Raw genomic sequence first — 16,732 nt, 5'->3', positions numbered from 1 at the left:
CCTAACAACATCATTCTCTTGAGTCACGGGTTCTCAAATAAATGTTGCCTCTTTTGAAACACCTGCTGCTGAGAACGTGTTCAAGCTGTTATGCTGCATCTAGCCTGCAAAGGCATTTATTGTAACTGACCCTGGTTTATCTTCTTCTTTAGGAATTACAACATTTCTTTACAGAACTTTTCACTGATATTCTTAAAAAAAAAAAAATCACATTCATTTTAGATGCCTGCAACTCCTTCTAGATCCCTACATTTATCAAGGAATTTAATTGATCAAATTAAATGCCAAAAAAATATATATAGAAAAATTACTTTCTACTTTTTGCCTGAGTTAAGATGATAATAAACTGGTGATTGTGAAACAGATTTTATTTTTTTGCGGGGGGAGGTAGAATTTAATTAAAATACTGTAATGTTTAACACAAATTTAATGTTTCAAGCAAAGTAAGAGTGAATACTATAGCATAAACACTCTGGATTAGCTTGGATCAAATGGTATGTTTGGCTTCTGCGACAGACAACATTCACAAATTGTTTTCTTGTCTTGTTTGCTTTGAAAAGAAAAACACTGTATAAGAAGCATAACAAAATAAAACCTGATCAAAGACATAGATAAAACGTGAAAATGCACAAAAGGGGAGTTCTACACCCAACAGCAGGTATTCCATCCTGTGCGAGACTGGATCTTCACAAGTGTGTTAACATCTGAAAATTCTTCACTCAACTTCAAGAAAAAATGCATTGTCAAAAAAGTTTATTAAGTTTTCTCCTTTAATAAAACAGTAAGTAAATTATCAGCTAGCAGACAGCTGATTACAAACCAGCACAGTGATATGCATGTGAGGTTACAAAACCATAATCACGACTCTGCATATGATCTATTTCTTTCTCCCCTCCTTCATTCTGTCTGTTCCTTCTTCCTGTCTTCCTTCATACTTTCTCCTCCATCTAAATGAAAGGTTTCTGAGTTTTAAGGAATAATAATAATAATATACTTAATGACTTCAGTAAATCAGAATCTTTGCAAACCCATGTATCTCTATCACAAAAGCTAACATGACTAATGTCAGCTTTTGAGAGATGTTGATAAAGAAGGCAGGATAGTAAGTGTGCCCTTGGCAGGGGTTGAGAATCAGCAGTAAGGCATTTTGAAATTACAGAAATTTAGAATGATTGGTGTCATACTCCCTCCAAAAATCCCAGCAAATAAAAAGCCGCTCACAATACTGTATGTAGAGAGAGTGCCCAAAGGATAGAAACCTAACCAAAACATTTGATTTATTATTAGTGAACTGTTAGTCTGTTTATGGGGTTTTTTCTCTATCAACTTTCTGTCTAGATTGCATGAGAAAAATATAAAAATACAGAGAATTTTACTAAAGCCCACAAAAAAATCAGGTTTTAGAAGAGGACTTTGCTTTTTCTTATCTAGTTACACTTAGCACCTGCTCATTGTTTTTAAGATTCTGGGCACACTCATCTTCTCCTGAAAGTAGCTCATTTATTAGCTCACTGGCTTCAGTTCCAGATGCTAAAGCTAGATGGATTTAAAGTAACTACTCATTTCTGTTCCATGATCAATCTCTTCATCATTACAGTAGTTGGAAATGATGTTTGGGAGGTGAATAAGTATTTTGCTTACATGGCTAATTTGTAAACAGTTCTGCCTAATATGTAAGATGTAGCTAATTTGTATAAATCTCTCTCAAAAAAAAGGGCATTTGTATATTTTTAGGCAAAATACATAAATATTAAGCTATGCCTCTGAGGCTTCTGCACTTTCATTAACTTACTTCCAAAAGCTTTTACAATGACTACCAAAAGCTAATGTTTTTGTTTGAGAAAATTTAACAATAGCATTTTGTACATCTTATGCATTACATATGTGTGTATAGGGGTACACAGCAAAGCACAAGAATATTTTGGAGAATGAGTTACTGAAATTTGCTGATGTACTGTGAGTTCTGTTTTTGTCATTATCTGATTTAGGTTAGTGAGAAAGCTGAAGTGAAAATGCACTGAATTCCAATGAAATACATAGCTTTGCCTCAGACCTGGCATGGTTCAGCTTCATGAAATTATACATGGGGTTCTATTCATAATCTTCTTTCTGTTTTGGTGAATAATGCTTTTTGTACTTCACTGCATAAATAAAATTTAAAAAAAAAAATCCCAAATTAGAATAGCTAGATGTTTGTCCTAATTATGCAGAGTGGGGGTTCAATTGACTTATTTGAAAAGTATATCAGAGAAGACATTCTGAAAAGCATGCATCCTTTCTCTGGCTACTTATTCCCAACCGAATTTGTCCTGAATTTTCTTTCTTTCAAATATCTTCTTTTTAAAGCACAAATTAACTGGCACATTCAAGAAAACTTTTATGGCATTAAATCCTATAAAAAGTGGGTAGCTTTCCTGAAAAAATCAGAAGGCTCTAAACAAAGTTGTATCAGTTAGCCAAAGTCACCTCAAAATACTTCTTAATTTTTGTTTTGAAAATATTCTCTGAATTTTCTTCTTCATCCAGGTATTGTGCAGTGATGTACCAGAATAGCACAGTATGTGCAAAAAGCAAGAGTTTGCACTAAGTGCTAACTTTCTCAGTATTTTTAGCAGCCTTAAATAAGATTATCCAAGTGGTGTCTGTGTAACCAGAATCAAAAAGAACACTCGATAAATTTAAAAGTATTAAATCAGGCAAATACATTTACAAAGAACTGGAGCCAGTGGGTTGGCTCGTTTTATATGAGATGTCTGAATTATGTTGACAATCTAATAATGTGCCTGAGTAGCTAAAGGCTGGTACAGTCCTGCAGGAGCCGGTAATGTGGCTGTAACATCTTCTAACATTAAGGACATCATGGAGATAAATGAGACTAATGTAGTCTGAAAATGAACACCTCCCTTGGTTTAAAAAAATAAGGTAACTATAAAAATAAATATTGTGCATTTATCATTTCTATCTGGAATCTTGCATGCAATTTATGCATATCGCTGTATATCAGCTATTGAGATAAATGTTTCAGTAAAATATTCATGGTTTCTTTACAAAGCAAAAAATATAATTAGCAGGGGTGGAAGGCACCATTTTCTCTTGTTATCCAACCATAGCTATTACTTTAAGCAAAATCATAAAAGTGACATTACACGGCAGAAGTAATGAAGTGTGGGTGGAAAATCAGCTGAGTTGACATGCAAAATGAGACACTTCAGGACTGTCTGTGCTTGTAAATGAAATGCAGTCAAAATATTGCTCTATGTGGAATCTCATAAAGAAGCTGAAAAACTTATTTTATCCAATTTGGGGCTGTAACATTTATTAAACTAGAACAATTGTTATTAAATATTGTCAATTTTTTCTCTCTTTTTTTTTTTTTCCTTTTTCCCATCAGCAGAAGGGTTTACTTCCCATAAAATATTTGCTACAAATAACTCACAGACTTATTTATGATATGACAAATATTTATTATGATTTCCACCAACAAAGCATATAACTTACATCTTGTCAGGATTTTGGATGAATGCTAGAAACTAGCTAATAAGTTAAAGATTATTTACATTGTGTCATTTATCATACCATATGTCACATGAGTAATATTTGTTTTCAGAACCTCTTGCCAGCTACTGTGTTACTATTAGCCTCATTAGCAAAAATAACAGGAAGGAGACATTATTAAAGAAGCATAAAATACAGAAGTAGAGCTTGAAAATTTTCACCTGTTCAGGAAAAACAATCCCAAATATATATACCATCCCAGAGCCATAGAAGTGCTGAGGCTAGGAAGTACCTCCAGAGATCATCTAGTCCAACCTCCTTGTTCAGAATAAGGTCAGTCATCCACAGGAGGCTGCTCAGGGTTCATGTCCAGTTGGGTTGTGAATATCTCAGAATGGAGACTCCACAACCTCCCTAGTTGCTCCAGTGTTTGACCACCATCACAGCAAAAAAAGTTTAGTTTAGTGGGGTTTTTTTATCCTTATGTTTAAACAAAATTTCTTGTATTTAAGTTTCTGTCTGTTGTCTCTCATCCTGTAATAAAAAGAGTCTGGCACCATTTTATTTATTCCCCATAAGCTTCAGCAATAACATGCTTGTTTTCATATCTGTATTTTTCATATTTCAGCAGCAACCAGGTTGAGGCACAAAGACAGATCAGGAAAACAGGAGGAGAAATGGTAGATTAATTATTCAGAATAAAAGTAAAGAATTGTGAGAGTCAAATACTGCCTGAAGTTAAATAGCCTCGCCTTTTCTTATTAGCATTTTTACCCTGAAAAATCTCTGGAAATGTGACAGGATAAGGAAGGAAAAAACTCTCATAGTTCCCTTTCCATAAGTTACTCTTGCATATTGTATTGTTTTAATAGCTGTCCCAATGAAGGCAGGAAGTACCAGGCCTTGGTCAACTCACGTGGCAAGTCAGCTTCCTACTACCTAACATTGCATGATTTCCATTGGGTACACTAAAATACAGATTACATGTGAAATGCTTGTTTTTGTGTGTGTTTGTGTGTGTGTAACTACTGCAGGACTGGAGTCAGTATGGCACTCAAGAGGTGCCTATATTTGCTGTTCTCGTGAAAAATAGAAAATCATTGGGCTGAAATGAATGCTAAGAAAAGAAATAATGAGATAGGCAGCACTGGGAAGACAGTGAAACACATAGAAAGATCCATCATAGAAAGATTCATCAACAAAGACCAAAACTGGCAAAACTCTGTGAACCTTATCTGTATGATGGGGAAGTATAAGCAGAACATATTCTTGACTATTCAGCTAAGGAAAAGGAAATTACTGGTACTGGTATACCAACATGTTCCACTTCCAGCGGCCTGAAGAAAATGATAAATGAAGGGAATTTTATTGCATTTAAAAGACAGTAGCAGAATTTCTAGCAAAATAAATGTGGTTTGCTTGCCTGAATAGAAGATTAAAAAAAAAAAGTAATCATATCCTCCTTCTATACTTAGGTCAGATTGCATTTCTTGTTCCAGTACTGAACTGTACAACATAAACTTCTTCATCACTTCTGTGAAGTAACAATCTACCCAAATGTAGGCTGTTCTAGGGTGTAAACACCCAGTAGAGGTTTATGTTACTGATGTAAAATACATGACCTTGAGTTCTGTACAACTCAAATTCATCCCATCTCTTTTATGCTTTAAATAATTTCTATTTTATCAATTATCACAAAATACATATTTCCAATTACATTGTTAGAACATACATATTTTAGGCATCTATCTCACTGATATTTAAAATATTGAAAGTGTTCTAGTTAAACACAGATTGCTTTGAAACTGCATGAAATCTTTCTGCTTCCAGGTTATTTTCCTTTCCAGCACATCCCAGAAACAATGAAGTTTTTTCAATAATCTGTTCCCCATCCTTTTTCTAATGCTTTCACTAAATCAGAACTTCTCCAGTTTCACTTCCCTTGTGGCACTGTTTTATTTGAATCTATGCAAATTTGGAGAGAAAATTTCCCTCCTGTTGCATTCAGCACTTTTTTTACTAGTAATTTCTTCTGGAATATGCACCTTTGGAAGACAAAGTCCACCATAATAGGAGGCCTCTCAGGGCTATTAATATTTCCCATAATGTTTCAGTTTTCTGTCACAAATAGAAGTTTATAGAATCTTTCTTCCACTATGCTTCTTTACTATTCTTCCCCGAAGAGATTTAAAACTGTCTTTTGTTTTATTCATGCTAAGTGCTTGGGTTTTATTAATGCCTAGATGTCATAGAATCCTAGTACTTTTACTTCACTTCTGTCTCATCTGGAAAAATATATGGATTGCTACTCTATTTCATTCCTGGTTTTGCCAGGGTTTTTTTTTTTCCTTTTGGGTTTTGTTTTGGTTGTTTTTTTCTTTTTTCTTTTTTTTTTTTTTTTTCCTTTCTATTAATCTGTTACCCCTCCTTAAATGTCTGATGTGACATTTACGGCTTGTAATTCAGATTTCAACATTTTATAGTCTTGGGACACAGAGAGAAGAGATAATTTAGATGCTGTTCCCTTTTCCCAAGGGACGAAGCTCTTAAGCCATATTCAGATTTTAAAATCTAAAATTCCCTGCCCCCCTCCCTCTTTTGCTATACTTTGGTTGAAGTCTGGTTAGTTTATAGCTTTGAATGGATCTTGCAGGTTTGTCAGGTACAGTGTTCTGGTCAATATATCAGGGCAATTGTTTTACAGGACTACAGGTCAGCTCCCTGAAAGGTAGAAATATATCTGTTGATTCTTCCCAAAGTTAAACTTGATGAACTAGAATATGACTACAGATAGAGGATAATCTACCTTTCAATCCACTTTTTTTTTTTTTTTCCATAGATTTCAAATTTCACAGGGGCACAGTGAAACTGCATACCTTGACAAATATCATGGAATATGAGCTCTTATCAACATCTGTATCCTAAACAAATTTGAGCTGTTATTGAATACTATAAGCAGTACAGTTGTGCAGCACATAGTGTATGGAAGATGACAGTTTTAGTCCCAGTGTTGTATTAGTTTCAAATGTATGTAATGCCAGCTTGCCTTTATGCAAGCAGTTAAATTCCTTCTGTGTACACAAAATAACATTAAAGTAGCTTTGACAGAGGGTTACAAGGATATATATATTTAGATTATTACATGAATAAAATAATTTTGATATCATTAATATTGACATAGAGTTCCAGAAGAAAGCACACCATAGTATACTTCACAAAATAAACCAGGCCTACTTTTTTTCTTGGTTATTTAACGGGTTTGTTTCCCATACATTTGTATAGCTATAAAGCTTAATATAAATTTGTTAACTGAAAATTATAATACAATTTTCATTGTACTGCTTGCAGGTACAGATCCAGAGAGCTTAAAATCTTCCTATTTTAAAGTGTTCCCATACCTCATGCTGGAATTACGCCTTCAGAAAAATCCAGTCTTGAGATGGAGGGATTTCCTTGGACTTCATAACCATGAAAACAAAAATGTTGTAGACTCAGTTTTTTCCCTGTAAAGTAGATAAAACTGGCTGCAAACAATAAAATTTTTTGATGAAACAACAGATCAGATAAGCTAATTTTATTCTATTGCTTTTCTGTATGCTGAAAACAAGTCCTGAGATGCACAACTGTTTAAATATCAATGAATACTGAAGCTCAGGGATTTCCACCAATTTCTACCATCTTAAAATCTGGCCTAAATTAAGTTATTCCTTCTTCTCTCAAATACAATGTCATATCTGGATCATATTATGCTTCAAATACAGGCTGCTTAATTTTTTTAATCTGCATGCATTTTTTCCCTGCTACAAATTATATGATGAATAAAATTCAGGTAAAATTTCTGAAGCTAAAGGGACTGAATATATTTGCCTCATCACAATTTGCCTGTTGTTGATGTATGTTCCCAATATATACCTACTTGATAACACTAGAGAATTGTAGGTGGAAGGCATTGGTTTTTTCCTTTTTTAAAGCTTAAATTATGCTGATGTGTTTGATTGGGCAGCATGTGGGCTGGTTGAAATTGGGATGTGTTGGCCTTTGTCTGACTCTGCCTGCTTACAGAATCAACACTTTTGTTTATGCTGTCACTCTAAGGATGAAGAGGATGTTGCCGACTCCCTATCTTCTCCAGTTTCCATAGCAGTAGCACTGTGAAATCCCCTCCGAGCAAGAACAGCTGTGCTGCTAGAAGCTGCATAAACAAACCTCTGAGTAAGACTGCTCTGTCTTCCATGTGAGTTGAAGTGAAGCTGGATGGCAGAATAGCATGACAGTGCTCATCTCTAAGTGACAAAAGAAATGTGAAGCTTGATTTAATAAAACATGCTTAACGACAGAATCATTCAGCCACCTTTCTACCTCAGCAAGACATCAGTGTTTTGCAGGCACCGTGGCAGAGACAATAAACTGGTTAATTCACATTGTTTGCATCTGGTGTCTGAGCAGAGAGGATTTCCTTGGGAACAGTTTTTCAGTTTCTTCACTGATCACTTAGCTGTGATCTAGTCTGAACTCACAGCTCCCTTGTAGGCAGAATCATCCCTGGAAGTATAACCATGACTCTTTCTTCTGGTGAAGTCCTTCTGGTTGGAGGTAATGGCAAATATTCAGACAAGGGCTTATATGGCAAAGTTAGGGCCATCTCAGTGTCAGCATATCCACTTTTGAATATTTTAATTGCATTAAAGCTTTTTCTGGAACAAAACAATCAATTTAGTATCTGTATTGCTCTCTTATGCATTATTGTGGCATTGAGGGTGAGGGACCCTCCGGGAGCAGCGAGAGAGATAGTTATTAACTGATGGCTTATAGGGAAAAATGTAAGTAATCTTGGGGGTGGGGGGTGGGGGGGGGTTGGGGCTGGAGGGGAAGGGAAAAGAGGTGAAAAAGGCAAAGCAGAGGGACAAACAAGCAAGGCTTTGTATCAGAACTCCTCTGTACTGTTCTTATAATTTGCTACTCCCGCTGTGGTGCAACTGCAGGTAGAAGTTGCTTTTTGATGAGGTAATTGGGTTCAGAGAACACAAAGTCATGAACACACAATTATTTCTCATGTTTCTTTTATCTGCCTATATTCCTAGGAAAAAAGGTATCTGTCTTAAATGTACCACTATACATTAACTGTGCATTTTGAATGTCCCCATGGTGCTGCTGCTGCAGACACTGAATCTTCCTGAACCACAGGCAAACAAGAAGCATTTCCTCTGGGAGGCTGTGGAGCACGAGTGGGAGGTGTTTACAACTATGTAGATTAAAAGAAGTTTTGGATTAAACACAGTGAGGGCTCAAACTGAGCAGAAGTGACTGGTTCCTCTCACCCTGTACTGAAGTAGCAAAGACTGCTGCAAGGCCCACACTGAGTGCTCTCTGGCTCACAAACCCTGGGAGATGCAGCTTTTATGAGGACTTACAATTATCTTTTAGGAACTGGAGTGAGCAACCAAATACAAGCATCTCAAAGAGCTGAATTCATACGTGGTCATTCCATTATCAAGTGTGGCTTTGTCATTAAGGTTCTCCTTGAAAAAATACTTCATAAGTTTGCTTTCCTAGCAACACTCTGTTAAGCCTTAAAAACCTGTCATGCATTTACTCATTTTAGTTGCTTTAAAACCAAAACAGAGCAGTTCTATGTTGTCAATAATATGACCAGTCTAAGTGCATTATCCCAAATCAGTTTTGATTTCCTTGTCCTCTAAAAAATGACATGGTTTTATGAGTATTTAAGTGCCATGATTTGAAAACTTTTCTAAAACATATCTTTACTGTTCATGTAAGACAGTTTTTAAAAAGAATCTTTGTAGCTTTGTGATCAGGTCAAAACCTGGTGTACAGACTGGGGAGATTACTTATATACTAGTATTATCTGCAGAAAATATCTGTCTTTGACTGAAACATGTAATCAAATAATACTTCTGGGTTATACCTTTTCATCAGACTGTGAAAGTATATTGCAGGAAGAAATAAATGTAAAACCAAATAGGAAGAGAGTAACTCTGTATATGCTGAATAGCTTTTCCATCATTATTCTGATGAGCATGGAGTCCATCCATAGGGATTTTTGAAGGTTCTGCTGCTAAAGGGCTGTACAATGCAATTTAACAGTGTAAACTACTTTCATTCCTCAGCGTACATCAAATAAAAGGTTGTGAGTTTAATGATGCCTCTCATTTCCCTCACCATGGAAGAATGACTGCCTCCAAAGTGAAGTTGCTTCATCTTGCAAAAGAAAATAGGAAGGGATGCATAAGCTTTTTTTTCCCTGAAGAAGAAACAAAATTGCTATTGCAAATTCATGAACACGGAGTCTGAAATTATTTTAAAATAGCAAATTTCTTACTTTTCAATATGCTATCAAAATATTTTCTCTGAAAATTCTCTGTGATAGTAAATATTTCTTGTGATGATGGACCACTTCGCCCAAAGGGCAGTAAAGCACTGGCACAGGTTTCCCAGAGAAGCTGTGAATGCCCCATCTGTAGAAGTGTTCAAGGCCGGGTTGAAAGGAGCCCTGGCAACCTGACCCTACCCATGGCAGAAGGATAACTGGATGATATTTAAGGTGCTTTCTAACAGAAACAATTCTATGATTCTATGACTTCATGAAATCAAAAAGATATGGGGCAGAAAGAAATTTGCATTCACTCCAGACACTCCAAGGCTGATCTCTCCCAATTTTTGCTATCTTTCAGCCTTATGGCATTTGCTTACTTAGTCATTTTTTATTCTTGTTATCATGTGTCAAGAAAGTTCTAATTTTATTTTGTAATTAATCACTTCATATATACATAGAGGTTAATACTTCTTAAGAAATTAAGACTGAAAAAATGAGCAAAAGCAATGCAAACAGCATTCTTATCATGTTTTTGAAGGGATCTCAGGGTCAAGTTAAAAAACAAAAACCAATAAAATATATGATGATAGCTGAATGTGAGTTTTGCAGACCAATGAAATCATTAATGCAACATGTTGGTGCATGAAATAGACAAAAAGGTATGACAGATAATTCAGTAACAAAATATGTGTTAATATATACCACTCTATTCATAAATTTTAATAGAACTATTTATCACAGTGAGAATTGTTAAGGAATTCTGTAGGCTTTCTGCCACTGTGGTAAGATGAATGATGAATCTGATGCAATGCAGGGTTTTTTAATAATTTATTGGGTCATGAGTTATGGTTTTATTCAATTGAATATTATTAGGTGGGTTTGCCCCAGGCAGTGAGCATGGTATATGAAAAAGAAAAATAGATTAAGCAAACACTCGATGAGTTTAATCATTTCAAGCAGGGCAGAGGATAAAGGCACTGACAGATTTGTCATTAATTCAGCAGATGTTTTTACCTCCACACAACATAATCACAAGATGAGGGTTGTCAGTGAAGTCCTGAAAGTATAATGATAATAATTAATAGTCTGCATAATCTATTATTTTCACACAATTGATTTATTTTCTCCATGAAAAACAACAAGGGATGGAACAGAGAGCAGAAGGTCTTTTCAAGAATGGTAGCATAGGAATATTTTTCTTCATTCCAAATCCTTACATATATTTTTTGATAAAATAGTGCCATTCAACACAATGATAGCTGTTGGTGATTTTTCCTGATGAAGAATGGAATGAATCTTCATTGCTGTACTTTGTCCACATCCTAATGATGTCTCACATGGAGACTATCCATCAAACATTTATCAAGAACCATTATCACTGGCTTCCCACTCAAAGCCTTACCTGTAAGATGCGACCGAGTCCATTTTTCTATAAAAAATATTAAGCTTCTTTGAAAAGAGAGAAGGGACCTGAACTATAGTAGAATAAGATGTATGCCTTCTGTGCTGTTCAAATAAGTACAGGCAGAGGTCAAGGTGGTAAAAGACTGATCTTGATGTCAGCAAAAATTAGATTTATTAGTTGCTTTATTATTATGTGTATGACTCTTGACTTGTTATTGAACTGCTTTTTCTACATCAAGTGAAAGAGCCATAAGTGTCTCCATTACATAATTTTCTGATTTTCTTGATCACTGCCCCAGTCATATAAAAGCTGAGCATTTCCATAAATTTCATTTGCAGCTATAATTTCTCATCACTTAATAATATTTTTTTAAAATATGTATCTGAAACTGCTTTTCTAGAAAGAAACAAACATGCAGTTCATGAAACAAGACTTTGCCTTTCACAATTACTCTGGGCTAAGTAGGAAGTGTTGACAAAGCGCAAGTTAATATTAAACTTTCTTAGTCAATGCCTAGTTACCTAAATTGCAAATTACTCTCTGTTTTTTTTCTCAGTTTCTTGTGGGAAGTTCCAACAACAGTGCTAATCCATCACATTATGCACATCTGACATTTCCTGAATAGTGATTCATTCCATGGCTTTCAAAACAGCATCCAGACCCCCTGAGCAGATCATAGAAATAGAAATTCTGTGGACCAGTATGTAGGAACTGAATCACATTTATGACAGGGGGAAAAAAGTCAGTTCCTTTCCTTGGCCAGAAAAATATACTTATTTTTCTATTAAAGAGTTTCATTGATGAAACTCCAATTCTAGCTAAGTACTTTGTTCTTAAGCAAAAAGAAGCAGGAGGCTGTTATTAGGTCACTCAGAGTTAACCTTTCTGTATGTTTCATATTCTGTAGATAGGCAGAAGATATGACAGTTTCAAAAGCTACTTTTTCTATGAGTAATGTTTATACCCTATGAGGCAGGAATATTTTTGCTTTCAAATTTTTCTTTATTGAACGTTTTAATGACTATTTATTTTCAGAATGGTCAAAGAAATACAAAAACACTAATTAATTTCATCTCCCTCTGTCATAATAGGTAATAGCTTAGATAGATCTTTGTAGTTGTCTTTGAGTCTCTGAATCATTAAACTATAGTCTGCCCTTCTTTCTGAAATGCTGTAATAAAAATGGCAAGGAATTTGCAGACTGAAGATATGTGAGTCATGGGAAGCCACAACTTCACTGTGTTATCCAGTCAGGATGGATGCAAGGTTTCCATACCCTGAACCTCAGAATTGTTAACAAGCATTTCAAGAGCAGGTTAGCTACTTAATGACTCTATAGATCACATCTGACATTCCACATCAATGGCAGCTGCTGCAAGACTCTCTGACTATTAAGAAAAGAGCCATACCTGCCATAATGAGAAAAATGTGTCAGTATTTGCCTGGATTAAAGTATCTCTGGGGATAGATGTATACTTTAACCTGTTGGAGGATACATCTTAATAAAAATGAAAATAGTAACAACAACGGTTTTACTAGTCATGATTATATATAAATGTTTTATTCAGAACTTAAAACTTTTCTGACGTTATCTTCTTGTATTTCCTTTCCTGCTTTTATTTTCCTTTAAAAGCCTGTTTCCAGAATAACTCTTTTATATCAGTATATCTTCTAATTTTTAAAAATATTTTATTGTATTTTAATTTCATAAGAAACTGCATAAACATTTATCTTCAATCTGTTACCATTTTGTGTGACTATGTGATTTTAAATACACTTTTTTTTTGGCTAAAGGAGGAGGGAGGGGAAAAATACAAGAATGCCTGGAGCTAATAAATGGGGGAGTCAGGATAGAATGCAATGTGGCAGCTTAAGTTTTCTGCTGCTCTGCATACAGTGTAAAATGGTCATTAATGTTATTCAGTAAGGAGACTTGCATAAAATAATTAAACGAACCCTAAGGATACCTGTCAAACTGTCATATACTTACTAGCAAGGAAGTCACCAAGTAAAGCTGTCAGTCAGAGTCTGACATTCTGAAATCCTTCAAAAGTGTTAAGCATTCAAAACTCTGCTAGCAATAAACCTGGCAACAGTAAGATAAGCTGGCCTGCCACAGCCTCAGGGTTCTTTTGCAAATGACACTGCGATATGACTCAATACCCTTACGTTGGAAAGAATGTAGTTCATTTTTTTATTTGTTCAAGGAAGAATCAAAGACATGCTTTACTGTTCCCTGCAGCAAGCATGGTATTTTCCAATTTGTAAATAAAGTGAATATTGGCTTTTGGTGAACTGCAGTGCATATTGACCACTCCGTGTAAATCAGCTTAGGGGACATGTAAGCTGTGGTAATTTACATCAGATAAAGATTTATCTGACACTTCTTTTTTTTCTCTTTTCTGAACAAATAAATGTATAAACATTAACAGCTATATGAGACAGTTTAGCCATTGATGCTGGAAGGTTAATTTCAGTAAACCAAGTCCTCACTGGAATTAAGGTCACTTGTAGTAATTACTTTAAACAGAGAGCTAGTAATGATCAGAAAATTGTTACTGCCTAATCTAGCATATTATCACTGTCATTTCCAAAGTGCCTATTAACAAGAGTGTCTTTGTGCCAACTGTGCAATTTAGAATCATTGAATGCGTACAAAACACTTCTTGCTCTTTATTTGTCCACTGAGTTTAGATTTTTCATTTTCCATTTCCACCTTTACTTTCTTATCTTTTATCTTTCTTATTCCTTCATTTTTTCTCTTTTCTTTCTCTTTTCTTTTTACCATGTCTCTTTTTCCTTTTTCTTTTCCTTTTATTCTTTCGATTTCTCCTTTTTTATTTTTTCTTTCTTTGATTTGCTTCCTCTCTATCCATATGTTTCTTTGTTTGTTCTTTGCTCTTCTCCATTTGTCTCTCCTTTATTTTTTCCCTTTCCACTTCCTTCTCTTGTTCTAGCTTTTCTTTTGCAATTTATTAGACTTGTTAATTTTGAAATGCTCTTAAAAGAAATGTGTTGCAAATTCTGCCCTGGTGGAGGAGCTTGTTGGAGACAAAAGTCCAAGGTTAACCCATGGGAACACACTTGGTCTCATCTGACTTGGTAAATCTAGAAGATAAAAGGTGAATGTCTAAGTCAGGACCAGTCACCTGACCTCCTTTTGTAGTCACTGAGGGAAAGTAACATCTATAGAGTTTCAGTCAACTCATCCTAATCAGGTTGTCTGCTCTGAGTCAAAAAACATCTCTGAAAGTTGTCTCTTTCTTTCTTCTGTGTATGAAAAAAGCTTGGATAAGTAGTATAGAGTCAACTGTCTACATATAATGTGAAGATGGGTAATTTTAAACACATCTTTTGTGTTCAATGGGTTGGAAAAAGAATTAAATCCTTGTTCCTTTCTCATCATTAGGCTGATATTTTTTCACTCCGTTTATGCCTAAAACTGCTGAAGCAATTTCCCCTTGTCTTAGCTTCTCATCATTTGTGATGCCTTTAACTTTGAAGTATCCTTTATTAAAGAAGCTGTTTCATTTAACCAATAATTGCCATTTATTAAATAAATATGTATAGACCTTAACAGTGTCTTATTAGTGGGTTTGTTATTTCCTGCAGATAAGTGTGAACATAGTAATACAAGCAAAAGGAGCAGTTGGAAAATACTGATAGTCACAATTTTAATAAATACTTTGAGTCAATATTCATAGTCCAAACATTCTTGTTCCCTTCTTCCAAAATTTGTGATGAGGGACCCAATTATTAAAGTTTGATTTGGAAAATCTGTACCTCAGGGATTGCCCAGGATGATAGTAGAACTGTGTAAAAAAAAAAGTTAGACTCCAGATCTCTCAGCTACCAAGGAACAGGAATATTAACATACAGGTAGCATGATGTAAAGTGTATTTGCTTTCACATCTTGGTAAGGGAACGACCCATCATTCATTAGAGGTGAATGAGTTTTCAATGGTTCTTACATAAATATTTCATTCTCTATCAACACAAATCAGAGTGAAGGGTGGAGACCACTATAAAGAATTTCTAATTAAATATCAGTGCAGTATCACATAAATAGATTGGGGACTAATGCATTTAATTATTTTCGATTGTTATGTAATTCAACATTTTGGGTCATGAAGGGGTGAAAGTAAACTATCACTAGTAATGACTGATTCCATCCATGATGTAGGGTTTATTATTGAATTAGAAAATTGATCAAAATTGATCCTCTTGTCTTGTTTTTTGAAAATGCGTTGGCCTGCTAACATCAACATTTAGCACGTCTCCATTTAAAAATAGCAATAAATTATTTTCTGAAACTCTACATCTCATCACCAATGAAATTTGACTAGTTTTATATCAGCAATTTTTCAAGGTAAACTGTTTGCATTGCTTTGCAATTAAAATGTGAGGTTTACTTCATAGTGACCTCCCTAAGGGATTTTAATGTCTATCATCACCATAAATTCATGTTTCATAGACAGTAAACAAGAATTGCATTGTTTTCTGCTGAAATAACCACTTTTGGAGAATGAGATTTCAATTTATTTTAATCCTTTAGCCTGCAGCTGTTCTCCCTCAGTTATTATAACTCTAACTTAAGTTTATTTTGAGCAGCACATGTATCTTTCTAGTCCAATCCATTTGCACATTTTTCACTGGCAGTCAAGCTTAGCTAGTAGGAAACAATGAAAAAGATGTTACTTTAAGCACTGGTGAGTTTTCTATTACATCCCTCATTAAAATAGAATTAAAAATAGATAACATTATAGATCTGCATTCTTGTATGTACAAAGTTCTACAAACACAATTTCCAACACTTAAACCAGCAATTCTTAGCTGCTGTTGGTTGTCTCTTTTCAGGATATGATAGTCCTTGATCTATGAAGTGATATGATAGTGCTTGATCTCTTTTTTTTTTTTTTAATGAAATTTGAATTTTAAATTGGAAGAACTCAGTAAAATCAAAGTAAAAATTGGCTTTACAGAATGGCCATGAGGAAGCAAACCTCTGCCTGAAGAGATGCTGTGATCTTCTGTAACATGATTATCTGCTGGATGAATTGCCTTCATGTTTATAACCTGCCTTTTAGCCAGGTGCCAAAAATGTTGCAACACTTAAATAAAAGACCAACCCAAATTATTTTTAAGCCAGGATAAAGAATTGCCACTTAGCCCCAAAATTCTCTAACATATGTTCATTTTCTTCATTTTATTTATGTGTGGTGTGGCACTTAAAAATCATCTAAAATCTGTGTTGGTGTTGTACTCTAAGAAGGAGCAAATGTTCCCAGAAGAGAGTGGTGTGTTGTCCCACAGACACCAAAGGGGGCAATCTCAGCAGCTATAAGACTGGGCTTTAAAATTAAGCTCTAAATCTGGAGCAGGATTATAAACCCCAGAAAACATGTATGAAACAATAATGTATATAAATCTTCTTTTTTTAGAAGCAAAATCTTCATGAAACAATAAGGTTTTTGAAACCAGAGAAATGGGCAAAAGCC

General features: G+C 34.8%; 1 long non-coding RNA gene across 1 annotated transcript in view; it reads left to right on the top strand.

Moving 5' to 3' along the window:
• LOC135308001 (uncharacterized) overlaps window positions 1-8,203 on the top strand; it is a 33,028-nt gene extending 24,825 nt beyond the window's left edge. Inside the window, exon 7 of the long non-coding RNA XR_010368572.1 lies at window positions 7,591-8,203. This is a non-coding gene — a long non-coding RNA (uncharacterized LOC135308001). The remainder of the gene's footprint in view (window positions 1-7,590) is intronic.
• Window positions 8,204-16,732: the final 8,529 nt, after the last annotated feature.

Source organism: Passer domesticus, chromosome 1 (assembly GCF_036417665.1).
Source record: "Passer domesticus isolate bPasDom1 chromosome 1, bPasDom1.hap1, whole genome shotgun sequence".
Lineage (NCBI taxonomy): Eukaryota > Metazoa > Chordata > Aves > Passeriformes > Passeridae > Passer > Passer domesticus.
Note: the sequence above shows the minus strand (reverse complement) of the source record. Positions and strands in the feature narration are given on the sequence as shown.